This window comes from Sardina pilchardus, chromosome 21 (assembly GCF_963854185.1).
Source record: "Sardina pilchardus chromosome 21, fSarPil1.1, whole genome shotgun sequence".
NCBI classification, from domain to species: domain Eukaryota; kingdom Metazoa; phylum Chordata; class Actinopteri; order Clupeiformes; family Clupeidae; genus Sardina; species Sardina pilchardus.
Genome location: NC_085014.1, coordinates 9,794,700 through 9,799,699, shown reverse-complemented (window position 1 = coordinate 9,799,699; position 5,000 = coordinate 9,794,700). Strand labels below are relative to the sequence as shown.

The window sequence follows — 5,000 nt, the reverse complement described above, 5'->3', positions numbered from 1 at the left end:
CCGGGATGATTTGTAGGGGGGATCTCTCTGTCTCCAAAATGAAACATGACTGCTATTCACTTGAAAAAAAAATTTTTTTTGGTGGAGGGGAGGTGGGGGTGGGGTGGGGTGGGTCAGGCTCCTGTTTACAGAGTCAAATCAGCTTGCCACTAAATCTCACTTTATCTGCATCTTAGTTCGCCGTGTAAGAGGGGTCAGGATTTTCTCAAAGTGACCCAGATAAATATAGGATTTTATGTGCGTACGAGCCGAGCATTACAGTATGTGCTGAGTGTCAACAGAACAGGCCTGCTGTTCTCTACTCAGGCTGACAGAATCACTGTAGTCACACACCACCACCACCACCCTCAACCCCTCCTTACACCCACCCACACACACACACACACACACACACACTCACACACACACTCACACACAGCCTGGAAGTTGAATTCTAAAAAGCTGAGCTCTTAGAGAAACCTCAGTGGAAATTAACATTACATGATTAAAGCCTCCAGATGCATTATGGGACATCTTTCTTCATGGGAGATAAAAAAAACATATATGCCGAACTAAAATGGCAAAGAGCAGAACCCCCCTGACTGACTGCTGCCGACCCGCTTAGTAAATGATGTTATGACTGGGAGAGCAGATATGAGAAACTCTCCCATCAGGCAAGAATAACTGCTTTCAAATGAAGGACCGTTGGTTCTCATCCATTGTCTGGTGCTTAGGGGGCCATTAATTCACTGGGAGATAAGGGGAGAGTAGGCGTCCTTTGTCCTAACCTCTCCAGCTATTTGCGCGGTTTTCACTCGCAAGCCCATTTATGCTCAGGAAGACAAGGCCTCAATCTTGCTCTAATTGGATTTACAAGATGCGCCAGTGAGGCATAAACAAGTTGCCATGGCAACGTTAGGCTTTGTAGCTGACCACCCCTCCTACTTGCTACTTCTCTCCAGCCATTCTCTCTCTGTCTCTCTCTCAGTCTCTCTCTCTCTCTCTCTCTCTCTCTCTCTCTCTTCTCCACCCCTCTATACCCCTCTGCTCTTTTTTTCAAGCCTCAATCTCTCTCTCTCCAGCTTTCATTCTAATTTGTGTGTGTGTGTGTGTGTGTGTGTGTGTGTGTGTGTGTGTGTGTGTGTGTGTGTGTGTGTGTGTGTGTGTGTGTGTGTGTGTGTGTGTGTGTGTGTGTGTGTGAATGAGTGTGTATGTGTGTGTCTCTCTCTTCCTCTCTCCTAACTGATATGTTGATATGAAGCAAAATATCCTAAGCACAGCATTTTATTTGATGATACACTTTCAACTAAAAGGCCTGACTCATTCAAAGCATTTTTGAAACAGCAGGCTCATTTGAAAACAATCGCCCCAAATTGTCACAATTTAGAGAGGACAAAACGGAGTAACAAACAGCTACATAATACGCATACCAAACATTTACTGCTGTTTGGAGGGGGGTGGGGTGGGTGGGGGGGGGGGCTGGGGGGGCTAGAGAAAACAAGACCACATCTCCATTTCCTCTCATGTTCAAGTGGACGTTTTTGTAGCCCCATTGATTCATTTTCCAATAAATCCTCTTTATTTTGGGTCAGATAACCTCCCTAAGTGAATTTGCGGGTCCTGTTTCCCAGGCCTTTTGTTGAGTGTCGAGAATAATGAGGTTCTGGCTCGACTTGAAGGCTTGAAGCGCTGCAGAGAGACGCCATGCGGGCTGCGCTGCATAAAAAGAAATAGGCCAGCAATTAGTGTTTACTCCATTTTTTTTAAACAGCCTGCCACTTGTCAACTGTAATCTCCGCCCAGGTCCGAGGCGAGGCGGGAGGCTAAATGCGAGCGGGGTTGGGTAGAGTGTGCCACCCTTTGTCAGGTCGTCAGCGACAACCTCCAGGCCCTTTGAGGAGGAGAATATACGATTAGAAGGTTCCCAACGGAACATTCCATTTGATGATGCAATAATGAACTCAAACGATTCTTCTTGTAGCCCACACACGGCAGTGAGAGTAAATTCTAGATCTTGTACAGCAACAATTCTGGAATGGCCTGCGGGTCAGAGGGCTAGTCGAGAACTAAAGGCGAACATCCCACAATGGAGTGCAGTGGTAAAGACAATCTTGTAGTCAGTGGGATGCCTCGGCATAGAGCCGACGCCAAAGGCATATCCCATTTCAACAGGTCAATCAATGATCAAATGACCTGCTAATGTTCTACTGCAGACACAGTTAAATATAATCGAGGTTGTTTTCCAGACCCAATGCCGTTTTAATGACTGGAGTAATAAGTCGAGGATGAAACCGAGGAGGGGTTTTGCGGGAGAGGCAAGCGCGAGGACAAGGGGAAGGCAGGAGGGGAACTTGTTAAACTTCACCTTCAAAACAAAAGAGTAGACCTAGTGGTTCCCCACATCCCCAACATTTTTACAGGCACAGTAAAAATTCAGAGCCCAGCGATGGTGCACCCATGCAACATTTTTTCGCCAAGCAATAATGTCCCGTTTTAAACCGGCATGGCAACAAAACACTCGTAAGCGGACAGTTATTTATGTTCTCGATGCAAATCGAGTTCATTGGCATTTCCTTGCCCTTTTCACAAGGCCCTGGAGTACCTTCACCAACAACAACAGGAAAAAAAACAAATACCAAAAAAGCTACACAGACTAAAAAACTCCCCCCAGAAAACGAGCAAGTGAGAGAAAGAGAGCCGGAGAGAGAAAGAGAGAAAGAGAGAGAGAGAGAGAGAGAGAGAGAGAGAGAGAGAGAGAGAGAGAGAGAGAGAGAGAGAGAGAAAGGAAGCACAAAGAAAGATAAAGAGGGGGAGAGAGAAAAGTGCCTCAGTCTTCTCATCCCACGACTTGAACAACTCCCCTTCAGACATGAGAACGAGAAAACGAGTACGGCCACATGATTAGGCATCACACCCCCACCCCCACCACCACCACCACCTACCCCACCTCCACCACCACCCCCGCTTCAACCCCAAATACCCCTGTTCAGGAGCAGTCTCACAATAGAACGGTGGGGTGCTGAAGAGGGGGCAAGGAGGGAAAGGGGGGCAAATGGTGGACAGAACTACCCCCCTCCCCCCAAATCCCCCCCCCCCCCCCCCATCCCCAGGCCCCTTCAACTGTCACCATTCATATCTCCCTCCGAGTGCTCCATGCCACTAGTGAGGCAAGGTAATATCCAAAGCCTCTTTTAGAGCGCTCGGAGCAGCCGCTGCCAAGTGCTCTGTGTTTCTCAATAGAGGCAAATGAAAGAGAAAGGAAGTCCATATGTGCAAATTGTGCTAAATTGATTCCTCCGTCTGAAAAAGAGGCGAGAGCACACCATATATCAATTAAAATTAATTAGAGTTTCTCATTTCTTTTTTTTTTTTTTTTACTCAGGTTTCCACCCACAAGCTAATTTGTCTGCTAAAAAACTACCTAGCCAACTGGCAGCCTGGCGCACAGGTATTTTATTCCTCCCCATATCTTTCAACGCTGTAATTAACACACTCTATTTATATTTTAAAACGCATTCCAACACATTATTATTAAAATACTCCTAGATTATTGTTTGAGTGCTCAGGAAAAGCCCGGATTACTACAAAGTTACCAACAAAAACATGTCAAAATGAAATATACGTTACGGGGAAGAAATACATCCAACAGGCACTAAAGTAGTGTGTCCAAATCCAAGATTTTTTTTTTTTTAACAAGCACAACCGTTATGGGTTGCCCCCTGTTTTGAAAGCCCGCCATTGTGGCCTTTCTATCAGCAGCCCTTGGCAGCTACTTATCTCCAACAGTATGTCCTAAGACAAAATGGAGCTCATATATGCCTTAACCAAGTTACGCTCCGTTTCGATGCTCGGTATGTATAATAACATAAATGAGAACAGCATGTTCGTGTTTGGCTCAATCAATACAGCATGGTGAAACCCAAGCAGGGCTGGAGGCTTGGATGGGGTGTGTGTGTGTGTGTGGGGGGGGGGGGGGGTGGGGGGGGGGGGGGGGGGAGTAACTCACATCTACACAGATCTTTCAGATGTTTAATTGGAGTTACAGGACTGGAAGTAGGCGCAGTGTGTTAAGGCCTGTTCGCAGAAAGTCATGATTGGGGAGGCTCTGTGCATTGGCGCTGTTGGGGTTGGTCAAAGTGTATGTGTCTGTGTTTGTGTTTGCATGTGTATGCATATATATATGTATGTGTGTGTGTATGTGTGTGTGTGTGTGTGGGAGTGTGAGTGGAAAGCCCAACTTGCTCTATCCAGACTAGGAAGGGCTGCACTACAGTATGGCGTCTGTGCAGGGAGATCTTCCATCTTGTTTTTGCAGTCAGATCTCAAAGAACCAACATGTGTGGGAGGGTGGAATAAAAGGGTGAGAAAGGAGGGGGATCTATTCAGCAAGCAGCAACCCCCCCCCCTCACACACACACACACAACACACTCACACTCACCACCACCACCACACACACACACCCTCTTATTTTTTTCCTCGAAAATCTGGCTGTTAAAAGTGGTGTAAAATAGAGCGAAGGAGGAAAGAAAGACCAAACAAGTTGCAGATTACCAATCCCACCTCATAAAAAGTGACACATGTGCATATGGAAGGATGTGGGGAGCGAGAGGCTTCCAAACACACACTCAGGCCTGCCACTTACACACACACACACACACACATACTCACACACACACACTTAAACACACACACAAACAGACAGACCACCATGGATATAATGTTACCAGCATTGAAGTGCTCACCACCCAATAGAGAAACTTTTTGATTTTTGGGAGCCCCCCAAGAAAATACAGGACACAAAAGCTGGTGCCTCAACCCAGCCGTCAAACCGCACTCCCCAAGCTTCTCGTGCTATCAGTGAAAAATGAAGACGTCAACAAGGGGAGCTCGGGCGGCGGGGAAAATATTTCTCCTCCCGCCGCAACACACACACACACACACACACACACACACACACACACACACACACACACACACACACACACACACACACACACACACACACACACACACACACACA

At 46.8% G+C, this 5,000-nt stretch overlaps 1 protein-coding gene across 1 annotated transcript in view; it reads right to left on the bottom strand.

Annotated features, from left to right (window-relative positions):
• The window catches only part of LOC134069285 (ephrin-B1-like), a 64,131-nt gene that overhangs the window by 40,183 nt on the left and 18,948 nt on the right, over positions 1–5,000 (bottom strand). The window lies entirely within an intron of this gene.